We start from the raw sequence: 15,119 nt of genomic DNA, 5'->3' as shown, positions 1-15,119 counted from the left end.
CAAGTGTTTGGAGGTTCCCAATGTCTTTGTTAATGAGTTCCATGATCTTAGCCAGAAAAGAAGGCTTTCAGAAAGTGTCTTCTTCAAAGCAGTTGGAAGAACCTCAGTCCTCAATGAAGATATCTATATCTGATAAATTACTGAGGCCAGCACACTTAGGCTTGCAATAACAAGAAAGAAAGTACAAAGTTTCAACCAACAATTCATGGAGACCATTCTTAAATTCATAGTTAAGATCATAATAATAGGGAATATCAAACACAGACAAAGAAGAAGGGCAAACTATACCATAGACTAGAGAAGTGCTGACAGAATCAGAAGGAGGAACTGCACATTTTATATTAGAAACCTGCCCTTGTCAGCAAAAAAAATGAAAAGCTAACTGTCACTGATGTGAAAAGAAAGCCCGATGGCTAGTGAGATGAGTTTGGCTGCATAATCTGTACCGGCACTCATAAGAATATAGGATTTGCCATGAAAATTAACACTGTTATATTAGAAACGATTTCAGCCTGATACAAGGTATAATGGATGTTCAAATCAAGTCTGTCACTCCAAAGGCCTTGTGCCTCCAATGACATTTCAGCCTCTGCCCTTCACACTGCAGGGAATACAACTCAAGACTGAACCATGGCTCATACTTCTTCAGCGGGATAGGGCATATATAAATTGGGAATAAAAACATAGGGACTGGTTAGAAATAGGCTGAACAGCCACTTTTAGGAATATAGATGATATTTCTCTATTAGAAAAATCTACAATATGTATTTATTTCCATTTTTGTGACTGCTAAGTCTGACTGAGCAGGAAACCCCTTTTCAGCAGAGGCATGGGGAGAAAAGCTCCAAAAAATAATAATAATCAGTACAAAGCTGACAATGTTTCATCAGAATAGCAGACAAAAGCAAAAGTGAGCATTAGATAATAATGATAATATAGGAAAATATAGCTATAAGAGACATATACTTATGAAAAAGATTGTAAAATGCTTGATACAATAGGTAATAGAACAGTACATATTCTAGGAACATTGCAAAGGCAATTACAGTTATCCTTATCATAAAATACAATTTTGTATATATGCTTGATGTAAATGACAGTAGAAAGCTCTATGATAGAAACTAAGGCACTGCTTTATGCTAAAAGCAATAGGGCATTGCATATGCTAGGAGTATTATAAAAGCAATTATTGAACACTGGATATGCTTGATGCAAATGGCAGTAGAACATTGCATACGCCAGAAACTAAGACAAATATATATATATATATATATATATATATATATATATATTTTTTTTTTTTGCTTTTTTTTTAATGATCATAGATTAATGTCCTATAGATTGTTAAATATCAGGAGAAAGGGAGAGGAAGGGTGTGATCAAAAGACTAGTATGAACCTATGATAAGCTAAGTGTCATGAAAGGAGATACTGCCAGCACAGCTATCAGGAATTTTGTAAATAATTATATGTCATTTTTGAATATCAACATGATGTATATAAGATGCTTGTGTTACAACAGTATTAGTACTGTATGTCATGTGTATATCAAATTACTTGAAGGTATTTGCAAAGTGCTGTTTGAAATGTAACCACAGTGTACCCTACTGGAAAAGAACAAAAATATGCATCCACTATTGTAACTGTTTAAATGTACATATTTTAACAGTGGAAGCTAGAATAGAGAAGGTTAACCTCAGTCTAGTAAATTTCAGAAAAATAGCCGAAATTAAATTACTTTATGGGAGCAAGGTTCATAGGTTCATAGGTAGATACTAGGCTATCTGCCCTAGGGCATTTATAAGCCTATCCAGAGTGTATTTGGCTTCCGCCTCCATATTAGATTAGCCTACTGTGCCTCTGTAAAGTAGGTCACAGAAGGTACCCTTTTAAGATTAGTTTATTGTGCCTCTGTCTAGCAGGAACACAGAAGAGATCCCAGTGGTGAAGTTGTGATTTTCCATCCACGCGTCCAGATTTCACTTGAAGAGGGTCAGCGAGGGGAGCTGCGAGGGAGGAGGGTCAGCGAGGGAGGAGATGCAATGTCTGTGCTGAGAAGTTTTCTGTATTTGGAAATGTTTTATCGTTTTGTGATTTCCAGCATTTGACAAAGATCTTAGGAAAAACCCTTGTTTATGTATTTTTACAGGTAGATGCTAAATGCTACCAGCTGATATCAATCATTGTTTTTAGGCCTGGGAACTAGGAGTCAGATGACAAGAAATGATGTCATTCTGCAAGCTAGGCCAGCAGTAATATTTGAGATATTAATGTGAGAACTCTCTGAGAGAGACCCAGTATTCTGTATTCTGTTTTGGACCTAACAACATCAAGAACCATTCACCACATCTTCCTTGCTCTGACGTAAGTTTCTAGGCAACAGTTTAATTCTCTTAGATATAGTCAGGAATATAACATAGCTTAATTTAGATGTTTTTCTTTATTTATTTGAGACTGTCATGCAAAGTTGTTTTAAATATTTCCTGGGATTTTGAACTCTGATATCACTGTAAATATATATTTAGTATTGCCTTGTTCTTTTATTATCTATTATTAAATATATTTAAACCTTTCATTGTGGCTGATCTGTCTAGAGATATTTAAGTTCTGAGAGTACTTGCATATTAGTTTGGTGACACTGTGGGCTACTCTTAATAGCCTTGCTCTTGGTCAAACTACCATTTGTATTAATAGTAACATTACACAATAAGATTGGACACCCTTTGTTAAGGGCCTCAAAGAGCTGATAAGGAGCTATCGTATAGTTTGGGCAAAAGGGTGCATAGCTAGTAAACCCATGCCAGCCTTTTTCAGTGTATGTGAGCATGTATAAATCAAACTTCAAAGAGTGTGTGTCAGCTACTTGGGCAGGGACACAAAGCACTGGTTGGGCAGAGAGGTTGTTGGAGGTCTTGGTTTGACCAGTCAGCTGAGATCTCAACACTATAGCTGTGCCAGTGGGGAGTCTTATTGGGGAACTGGAGAAAGACTGAGAAACCAGTCCAAGACTGACTATGGTCTCTGTGTGCTGTTATGGGAAATTGCACTTGATGCAGATAGCTGCATCTGGAAATACTGTGTGTGTGTGTGTGTGTGTGTGTGTGTGTGTGTGTGTGTGTGTGTGTGTGTGTGTGTGTGTGTGTGTGTGTGTGTGTGTGTGTGTGTGTGTATTAGTCATCCACCCCATGTACATCCCCCACTGTTGCCAGTAGTGAGGATTGAGGCTCCTTGATTACTGGCCCAGTGGTGGTGTGTCCCAGTTAGTATCACTGGAAAGGGAGAAGATAAAGTAAGTTTTGAGTTGAAGGTGACATGGAAAAAAATGTTCAAATGTTCACCAGTACTACCCAAAGCAAGTTAGAAAAAAGAAGCATGCCCTCCATCCTTCTACACATTTTCACTACCCAGCAGACAGTAGACAGTAGACATTTATTTATTTATTTATTTTATTTTATTTTGCATTTGCTTTACTGGGGGTGTCCGACTGGGCCAGTGGCCCGTTTTCAGCGCAGGCCCAAGGAGAAAAGCTCTATTACAAAAGCTAATTAGAAACAACAGAAGAAAATGCTAACAACCAAGAATACATAACTTTGGTAAATATCAGCAGTAAACAGTTTATACATAAACAATAACAACAGCGAGTAATATAAAGTGGGAAAAGAAAGCTAACAAATAAACTAGTGTGAAACAGCTTGTGCCATCATAGAGAAATGACTGAACAATAGATAAGTATCATGGTTTTGGTGGTAAATATTTATGATACACGTATGGTATATGCACAATAATATGGCTGATTGTTGCTATGCTAGTGTCACTTGTTCTAAACAGTGATAGATAAGGCAATATTGAGGTGGAATACAAGAATTAGGGAATATGATGAAACTGTTGGACGCTTGAGATAGATAGATAAAAATAGGAGCAGTAGTGAGCTTGCGATATGCGGCCACGGTGGTACAGAACTTAGCATTGTAGCTCACAGCAAGGGGTTCTCTGGTTTGATTCTTGGCTGGAGTGCCTTCTGTGTGGAGTCTGCATGTTCTCACTGTGGTCAAGTGAGTTTTAAAGACATGCAGTAGGTGTGTGTGTGTGTGTGCGTGTGTGTGTGTGTGTGTGTGTGTGTGTGTGTGTGTGTGTGTGTGTGTGTGTGTGTGTGTGTGTGTGTGTGTGTGTGTGTGTGTGTGTGTGCACCTTCTGTGAAAGTTGGGTGCTGGGCTGAGAACTTGACACTGTAAGAACTCCACTGCCAAAAAATCTGTGGACTGATCATCCTTTTGGTGACCCCTAACGGCAGAAGCTGAAAGACATTGTTAGTGAGCTTGAGATAGGTAGAGAGAAATTGGAATTTCATGAGAGAAGGGATAGTTTGAATGTTAGACTTTAGTAAGGGAAGACATAAAGCAAGCAAAAAAATTCTGTATCAGATTACAGCCCATTGCGGGACTCATAAACATTTACAAAATATAATTATACCTAGGAACAATTTGAGGCATTGTTGGTTCAGCTACTACATATATTTGGCATATGGGAGGAAACCAAACATGGATACAGGAAGTGCATGCAGAACTAAAACATAAGGCATACTGGACTAGAACTGAACAGAAAACCTGAGTGCTATAGGCAGCAGTACTAGATGCATAGCTTGTGCTCCTCCTTCTCCAATCTGGCAGTGTGTGCAGAGGGTAAGACTATCAGTTAGTAAGAAACTGTTTCCTATAGTCAGTGTGTGCAGAGGGAAAGACTATCAGTTAGTGACACGCTGTTTCCTATAGTCAGTGTGTGCAGAGAGTAAGACTATCAGTTAGTAACAAGCTGTTTCCTATAGTCAGTGTGTGCAGAGGGTAAGACTATCAATTAGTAACAAGCTGTTTCCTATAGTCAGTGTGTGCAGAGGGTAAAACTATCATTTAGTAACAAACTGTTTCCTATAGTCAGTGTGTGCAGAGGGTAAGACTATCAGTTAGTAACAAGCTGTTTCCTATAGTCAGTGTGTGCAGAGGGTAAGACTATCAGTTAGTAACAAGCTGTTTCCTATAGTCAAGGATAATTAATACCTTCCACCTCAGTTTGCCTACTGTGCAACTTCAAGCAAGTCAGTGCTCCTGGGTTGGCCCTGGAAAGGGGTACTTGTATTAAGTGGGTTTTTGTAGTTAACAAATTTATAAATTAAGATAGAAAAAAGTCACCAAATAGACCAGGGCTAACAAAGGAACAAGTCTTCCTTGAAAGCATTATACAAACATTGGACCACATTCTCACTATTAGAAAATAAGTGTCAAGAACAAATCTATAGCTGTCATAAAAGTTTATAGTAAACAGAAATTTAAAATTAATATATAATAATAAAAATATTGTAATATATCGCATGTGGAGTAAGCTGCACTATCAAGGGATGGTGTGGCAGACTTACTAGAGAGTATAGTAATCAAGGATGGTACAGACCTTCCAGGCAAGCAAGTCAGAGTGTGGCTGGTGTCCATGGTGGTAAGTAGGGGAACAAGCATCTTCTGGCAATAAACATTGGGCTTCATCCTTAATCATCATAGTATCATAGTAGAATAGTAGGCTATCGACCCAAGGGTTTTTTTTAAGCCTACCCATGCTTCTAATAAATTTGATAGGTATTAGTTCACAAGGGTTTTGTGGGGGGTTATATATTCTTGGGTATGGGTGGCTGTGCATCTACAAGTTTCTTCTCTATAATAGAGACATAGGTGTCAGACCAGGAGTATATTTACAGTTCTATATCCACTGATCCAAATTTTACTTGAATAAGTACAAGGATAAACAAGGCTTCACATGGATGGGAAGCCTGTTCCAGAGAAGGGATAGTCTCTGTGACACATACCTGTCCTTCCAGCATGTCCTATTTATGTTGCAGACAAGGTTTGGGTCCCTGCATTGGGTGTTCCTGATGCTATTTGTTATATGGATGTGCAACAGCTCCATTAGGGCTAGATAGGAGGATGTTTTAGGTCAGGAATAGATCCCTCTCAGCCAGTAGAGCACTGAATATAAGGACAAGGCTTTGAGACTGCCTGCATAGGTCTTGTTTTCCACACCATGTATTGTTTTTGTGAAAAATTTCTGTGGTCGCTCTTTGTTGTTGCATATACCAGGCTAGGTACATACCAAAGAGGACATACTCAATAACTGGTCTTATAAAAGGAGAGTACAATGGAGAAAATACATGTTTGGATCTAGATGCCATACCCCTACTTATAAGTTGAGCAACAAAATGATTCCTCACTACTTTAGACATGTGATGGTCAAATACCAAAGCATTGTCTACATGTGTTTCCATAGCCCTGACTATAGAGTCTACGCTTATGGATGTATTGCCAGTGTTGTAGTTTGCTGGGTGGGCATCTTTCTGACAGATACTATGATACACTTTTGTAATATTAAGATGACTCTGACACCACATATTACTCTATGTCAAGCCTTCTTGGAGGATATTTGTGTCTTGGGGTATTGAATGGCTATACCCAATTTGCAATCATCTGCAAACTTTGCTTGATGCCAGACAGGATTGGACTTAGTACAGAGCTCTGAGGCACCATAATAGTAACCAGCTACTTTATGTAGGTAGAATCCTCTGTTCTAACTTATTGGAGCCTGTCTGTAAGCCAGATGGCAATCCAGTGAGTGATGTAAAGCTTTTATACCTAGTTTAGTGAGCTTTTCTACAATGCCCTAGTGGGGTGTTTTGTCAAATGCCATAGCAGGTGGAGGTAGGCAGCAGGCACAATGTTGCTCTTATCCATTTCTTTGGTGACCTTCTCAAAGATGTTCACCAGGCTGAGTAGGCAAAATCTGCAGTTGGCAAACCCGAACTTATTTGGGTCAAATATTTGTAGGTTACCTGTGCTGTCATTTAGTATATCTATGATTATTCTCTCCATAGCTTTGCACATCAGGCTTATCAGGCTTATGAGTCAATAATTCCCTGTGTGTGAGGATGACCCACTTTTTTGGAGAGGGATAACTGTTGTAGAGATCCATTTATTTGGCATGAAGACTCTGGCTAAACAGTGATTCAAGTGGGTGTGATAGTTTATGTTTCATGCTATTAAGGAAGCATCCTAGAATATTTCTGGGAAGTGTCAATGCCGTGTCCTTGGCATTAGAGAGCACCTCGAATACCTGTTCTCTAGTGATAGTTTGGGGATTTATGGATGTGGGTATTTCCTGAGGGACTGGGAGAGGATGTAATGTGAACTGCTATTTCAAGGGTGGTGGTGTGAGTGCAGATCAGGATAATGATCCCAGGTTTGCAATCACCTGCATACTTGATGAGTCAGACACTGGAGTCAGTGCTGACATCTGAAAAAACATGTCAACAAAAAGTATCCCCAGAAGAGAGCTTGGAGGAACTGTGTGGCAAAGGATGGTAAGGATAGAAGTCCCTAGCCTTAGCTTTCAGGTACAGTCATGTGTCCTGTTGTGGATCCAGGTTTTTACTGCTCCATTTACCTTCAGTTTCCTGAGTTTATATAAAATTTCTGTATGGGGAATAGTGTTGAATGTTTAAGCCAGATTTATATAAGCTATCTAGCAAATAAACCTTCATTCTGTGTGGCACTCACACTCTCAAATAAATGTATGATAGCAAACATATCTTTGACAAAATTATACTAGATTACTGCATGGAAAAAGAGTTTTTGTGTGTCTTTCTAAATAATACAGACCTATGCTAAGATTTTTTTTAAACTCACAGATGAAACAAGAACAACATGTTTTCATGTACTGCAGTACTTTTTCAAGTCTTAACATTAAGACTGAAAGTATATTTAATAAATAATTTCATCATGTAATGTTAAAACCACACCACTGAATCAAACACATAAACACACTAAGACATACTCGGAGGCTCTGAGTAAAAATTTACCTAAACAGCAGAGGCCTCCAAAGCAGACACCCAAGCAACTGCAAACTCAATACACCACACAAACAACACATAAACAACAAAATCAGTGTGCAAAGCAGTCACTGCCCTTAAGGCCAAATACAACACCAAACATACTTGTCATAGGTGACTCCATAGTCAGACACACTGACGTCCCGCTCACCAGACTGAGTAAGGAGAAGGTCACAGTAAGCTGCCTGTCGGGCGCTAGAATCCGTCACATAACACAAGCACTCAGGTCTCTCAACAGCAGGTACAAGTACGACTCAGTCATTGTCCACGCTGGTGTCAACGACCTGAGACGCACTCCTTGGACTACATGAAAAGAGACATTGAGGAGCACTCTGATTATGTAGCCCAGGCAGGTATGACCCTGACCTTGAGCAGTATCCTACCTTCACCTAGAATGATGCCACAATACAGTGATAAGATGATCAGCTTTAATAATTGGCTTAAATTCTGGTGTCATTCAAAGGGGATCCAATGTCTGTCTGCCTGGGATGACATGCTGGACAAGCCACGCTGCTTCGCAAGGGACGGCTTGCACCTGTCACCCCTAGGCTTCGGATATTGGCAAAGGCTCTTGCCACCCCATAGTGCCTTTTTAGGCAAGGCTCAAATTCTAAACCTACCACCCTAGAACACAAAAAGTAAAAACTAAGGGTAATGCTGCTCAATGCCAGAAGTCTCAATCTCAAGATGCACGCACTCGAGGCCCTTCTCAGTATGGAGAACATCGATGTCTGTGCTGTGACAGAAACCTGGTTCAAGGCTCCTGAGAGCACCCCAGCACTAGCAGGTTTCACCTCATATCATGCGTTCCGGCCCCAAAATCCGGACAACACCAAGAAAGGAGGGGGGGTGTCCATATTCATAAAGGACACCCACACCTCAAGGTTGGTGGCAACGCACGATGCATCGGAGACCATCCAGGTGCAATTAACCATAGGCAAGACTGCTCTGCAATTTGTAGCATGTTACAGGCCACCCTCTCAAACTCAGGAACCTCACATGGCCTTCTTGAAAACAATGGAGGGGATAAATGTATCTCCAAACACCATCATACTAGGTGACTTCAACTACCCTAATATAGACTGGGAACACTACTCAAGCCCAAACACTCTAGCCCAAAGGTTCCTGGAGTTCATAAACTCAAATGCCATGGAACAACTAGTCACCATCCCCACAAGAGGAGAAAACATACTTGATCTCATCATCACGAACATGGGATCACAATGTTCAACACCAGAAGTATACCCCTCACTGGTGAGATCAGATCATAAACTAATCTCGCTGGAGGTCCTCATCCCGCCCCCACCTGAAACAAAAAGACCACAGTGAAAAACTTCTCAAAAGCCGACTTCACACTTCTAAAAACTAGTGTGGTCTCCTTTAAGGCCCCTGAGCCAGTGGTAAACATTACTCAAACCGCTGAATCACTTACAAATGCCTTCTACCAGCACCTACAGGACTGCATGGATCAGGCAATCCCAAACAAAACTAAGACTCTTTGTACCAAAGGCAAGCGTCCAGTCTGGTGGACCCCAGCCATAAACAAGCTCTACAACAAAAGGAGGAAGCTACTACAAGATAGAGCAAAATCCTTGAAAGGTAAGACACCTTTGATCATTATAAGTAAAAAACTAAGAGCTCTCATAAAAACATCCAAGGCAAATTTTGAGAGAAAAATCGCCAAGGATTCAAAAGACAATCATAAGGCCTTCTTTAGCTATGTTAGAAACCTAGGAGGAAACTCCCAGATATGCTCAGAATTAGTTCAAAATGATGTGAAGATTACTGAACCTACACACATTGCCAACATACTGGCTGACAGGTTCAGTGCAAACTTCTCCCCCCCAAAAGGAGAGATATCTATACCAGAGGATTGTAGCCCCCCCAAACATCTCCAACGCTCAGGTGAGAACTGCTCTCTCCAAAGCAAAAAACACAGCATCCATGGGACCGGATGGTGCCCCCGGCTGTGTGCTCCATGAACTCAATGAGGAATTAAACCCGCAGTTAGGACATCTGTTTAATCTTAGCCTCACCTCAGGATACGTACCCAAGGAGTGGCGCACGGCGACTGTGGTCCCACTTCACAAGGGCGGTGCCTCCACCGACCCTGGAAATTACCGTCCCATTAGCTTGACAAGCCTTATCTGCAAAGCCATGGAGAGGATCATAATGGAACTCATAAATAAAGACATAGGGAACTTGCAGACTTTGGATCCAACCCAGTTTGGCTTTGTCAAAGGCAGATCATGCCTTTTAAACTTGGTTGACTTTTTCGAGACAGTCACCAAGGCCATTGATGAGGGAAAGGCAGTCCATACAGCCTACCTTGACCTGGCAAAGGCCTTCGACACAATACCCCACTCAGGTATCATCAAAAACTCATCAGCTTGAATGTAAACCCATACATCACAAGATGGGTTGCAAACTGGCTAAGTAACAGAACCCACAGGGTCAGAGTTGCTGGAGCCATGTCAGACTCAAAGCCTGTCACAAGTGGTGTCCCACAGGGCTCAGTCCTGGGTCCACTCTTGTTCGGCATCTACTTTTCTGAAGTACAAGCAAACACAGGAGGGTTATGGCTGACAAAGTTTGCAGATGACTGCAAACTGGCGCCATAGTCGAAAACACATCTGACACAGATATCCTTCAGAAGGGCCTCACAGAAACGGATAACTGGTGCCAGAGCCATGGCCTAAAGTTAAATGCCAAGAAATGCATAGTCATACCCTTCGGGAAAAACAAGGTTACCCCTAGCTACCATATAGGTGGCAATCCACTGAGCACAGAAGAAGTCATCAGGGATCTGGGGACCCAGGTTGACAGTAGCCTTTCGTTTGACACTCATGTTGCTAAAGTAGTTAGGAAAACCTTCTACATTGCCCACCTGATCATGAAGGGATTCACATCTAGATCAAGGGAGGTCATCGCCCCCTGTACTCATCACTCATTAGACCTATGATTGAGTACAATGCCCCATTCGGAATGTATCTGACCAGACACCTGCAGCAGCTGGAAAGGCCCCAAAAGTTCCTCACCAAAAGGATAAAGGGTCTCAAAAATATGTCTTATGCTGCCCGACTGAAAGAACTCCAGCTCTATTCAGTCTCATACCGCTTGCTCAGAGGTGACCTGTGCCTGACATATAAGGCCATGTCAAACCCTGATTTGATGAATATGCTTCACCTCAAAAAATCTAGATCCCTCAGAACCACAAGGGCGGGAGACTTAAACCTTGACACGGTTATTAATAGAACATGCTGGAGGGACAGATTCATCACCCAGAGACTCCCTATGCTGTGGAACAAAATCCCGGTACATGTGAGGCAGAGCACCTCGCTGGCCTTGTTCAAGAGGAATCTTGACCAATGGATGGGGGATCGCAGATATACCCCAGGGATTACTTCAGTGTCACTTCCTGACAGAGGCACAGCAAAATAATAGGCATAGTTTTATTCAAACTAAAGGGGTGGCGAAAGCCAAATAACTATGGGCTAGGCTTATAAATGCCCTTGGGCAGATAGCCTAGTATGAACCTATGAACCTATGAAAAGGTATACCTCAATGTTTTAGTGACTAATTTTAGAATAGGCTTTAAAGAAACAACATATACTGTAGCATTACACAGTATATTACGCTTGCATTCTTTAAATTTTCTCATATTCATTATGTTAATGACACACATATAGTTGCATAAATAGTTTCAAGTTCCATAAGGTACACATCATTATGTTCTAATAATTTAATAATAACAATTATTATGTTCTAGTGGAGAGGTCCGGGTATGCACATAATATAATTATACCCTACTTCTGATTGCAAGTGAATGGAAGGACACGTAGGTGAAGTGTTTGTTGAGAATGTGAAAAACTGGAAATAATCGCCTTTCTATATCAAAATTAAGGAAATAAAACTTTCTTTTACATTAAACAATCTTCCTGGAGTGAAAAATATCAAAAATATATTATGCCATTGTGCCAAAACATTGCAAGAAGGCAAAATGGATTATGGAAAAGGCAGGAAAAGCAAACAACAAATCTAAAAGAAAAAATTAAAAGGTGAGCAAGTTTGTAACCCTGTGAGTACAAGTGATATTGGCAGCGATGTTAATAAGCATGCCTTACCAATCAAAATGAATATATATGAAATTACTTACAAGAACACTGTAGCTCCACTGAATATGGAATGTAAATGGAATAAAGAGCCATTTAAACTTGCTAAAGGAAGAGATGCAGCTACAATGTATGCTATTTCCATACAAAATGAAATTAAACATTTAGCAGGAGTACTATCCCAATAATTATAACAGAGTATTGGCAAACTTGAAAGATTAGAAGTTGTTATGGCCAGCATTAAGCCTCAATATAAGGTTACAAACATTGAACAACAACAAATAATTAATACAGAAAAAATACCATGATTGAAAATATATTTGAAGTGTTAACTTTCAGTGTAAGTTATAAGTTACTCAAAGACTGTTGCACTGAATTAAAACAAAAATATGTTTTTCAACATAAATTAAATGACTTTGAACTTAGAACTAGGAGGAAAAACGTAAGAATAACAGTAATTTCTGAAGAATGGGACAAAAACAAAAGTTTACATGTCTTACAAGAATCCTTTGCAACCATACTGGATCTAAATGAAGAAGAGTTCAGTATAGATGTTTTCAGGTGTCATCAAATTACTCCTGAGTATTAGCCTTCAAATCCAAAACTTAACCATTAACCAATAATAGGTACAGTTATGAAAAATAGTGACAAAGAATGTTTACTGCTGTCACATACAAAATGTGATAAACATTGAAAAAGACAGAATTACCATTTTTGCTGATTTGCCAGACAAAATAATCAAGCAATGTAAAACACTTTTTGGGAAATAAGGACTATATTATGGCAAATGCACATCAAGTCTTCTTTTGTTTATCTGTCCAAGCTAATGATTGTCTGGAAATCAGTAACTTTAACATTTGATTTAGTTACGGAAGCCAGATATGGTTGTATTAGGAATATTATAATAACTCCCTTTCCTCAAAGGAATCAGGCTTATGGAAGAAATTGTGACAATATTTAAGTATGTAATTTTCTCTTGACAAACACACAAAATACACAAATATTTTCCCATAATAAAACACATTTACCTCAGTATAAAAAATACCCTTGGGAGGAATATAACCAAATCATGGTGCATGGCAATACATTAATTTTAAGTTTATATGAAAAATTATTAGATGCATTTCAATCCTATGTCTTTACTGTAGATAAAATCATGATAATGAATAAGAAGAAATTTGAATAGTTTGCAAACTACAAACACCTTTATCTGCTTATAAGATTATCCAGGGAAAAACAAATAGAAGGTTGCATTAAAAATATTTTTCTGACACACAGTGGTGTAACAATGTACAATTCATTACTAAATGTAATAAGTCCATTCATAATGTTTCTATACAATATAAAATTATTTATGAGATACACTTTAGGTCGATAGGTACATATTAGGATATCAGTCTGCACACCGTTACAAGCCTAGCTGAAAACCCTATTCAAAAGTTACCTCTAGCTTCATGGAGCACAATACAAATTAGAACGGGGGAGAATTTGAGGCTACACATCCAATTATCTAGGCTGACCTTGAAGTGCCACTAGTTTTAATGGAAAAAGCGACTAAATCATGTCATGTTTTAACAAGGCATAATGCTAGATAAGGAGATATGGAAGAAGTAACAATGTTTCTGAGAGCTAGATCAAGGATATGTGGACCACTAATAGGATGGTTAACTTTTTATGAAAGAGAGTTAGCATTTATAATGTCACATCACTATGGCTAGGCTTACAAATGCCCCAGGGCAGATAGCCTAGTACTATACTATGAAACTATGAAACTAAGGAAGCACAGGGCATACCAACCATTAGCAGTGCAGGTCAACCAGTTTATTGATGGATAATTGAAGTCCCTTATTAGAATGATCTTGGGTTTAATGGGAATTTCAGCTAATGTGTTCAGATAAGTATCATGCTTAAAAGGGGACATAGGGGTGTTATGTAGTTAGCTATAAAGTGGTATTGTGTCTCGTTTATGGTGATTTGCACTTCTAGGAGTTCAAATGTGGTGTCCTAAGGAATTTGTCATGTGTGATTATATTCTTGACAAACACTGTTACTCTCTCACAGTTGCCAGTATTTCTGAAGTAGTGATAGGCACTATACCTAGGAATGAGTGAGTGCTTGTATTGCTCTGAAACAATGTTTTTGTAACTACACATATATGAATGTGTTCAAGTTCCAGGAGAGCCTGGAAAGTATGTGCAATTTTTGTTAAGACTCTGGCACTGAGTACATCTACATTAATGTGCTCCAAATTAGAAATTACTAGGTTGGAATGTCCATCAGAAGGCCTCTGTCTAAAAGAAAGATCACTATGGGATAGCAAAAGAGTTAGCCAGAATTCCAAAGCCTTGGTAATGGAAGTGTAGACTAACAGTCCCCAACCATGGGGCCATGGATCATTTGTTACCAGGATGCATAGAAGGTAGTGACACAAAAATGTGAATGTGTCTATTTATGTGTATGAGTCTGTTTATGTTTCTGTCTGTGTGTGTGAGTGAATGCATGCATGAAAGCAGAATATATGTGTATGTGAAAGCAGAAGAGACTGTGTATGTGTGTATGAGAGTGTGAACAGTGAAATTGATCAAGACATTATTTTACGCTCACTAAGTAGCTCTTTTGCTCTTTAGGGAATGTAAAATAAAAATAAATGAAATGGAAAAAAGTGTGTGTGTGTGTGTGTGTGTGTGTGTGTGTGTGTGTGTGTGTGTGTGTGTGTGTGTGTGTGTGTGTGTGTGTGTGTATGTGTGTGTGTGTTTCTGTGTGCATGTGTGAGTGAATGTGTGTATGAAAGCTGAACAAACTGTGTGTGTGTGTGTGTGTGTGTGTGTGTGTGTGTGTGTGTGTGTGTGTGTGTGTGTGTATGTGTGAGAGACAAAGAGAGAAAAAGAGTGAAGAGTGATAGCGATCCCTGGCAGCAGCAGCACAGCATGAATTAAGAGGTTTGCTTACCTCTTGACCGCACCTCTCAACCTCTCGCACAATAAATCTGGACAGAGCCCATATCTGTCAACCTCTGAGCATAAAAAGCTGGAGAAAGCCAAAAGTAATCGGGTGACAAAGGCCCAAAAATAGGGGTAAATTTTAAATATT

The sequence above is a fragment of the Protopterus annectens genome, chromosome 1.part1 (assembly GCF_019279795.1).
Source record: "Protopterus annectens isolate FY-2018-M chromosome 1.part1, PAN1.0, whole genome shotgun sequence".
Classification (NCBI taxonomy): domain Eukaryota; kingdom Metazoa; phylum Chordata; order Ceratodontiformes; family Protopteridae; genus Protopterus; species Protopterus annectens.
Note: the sequence above shows the minus strand (reverse complement) of the source record.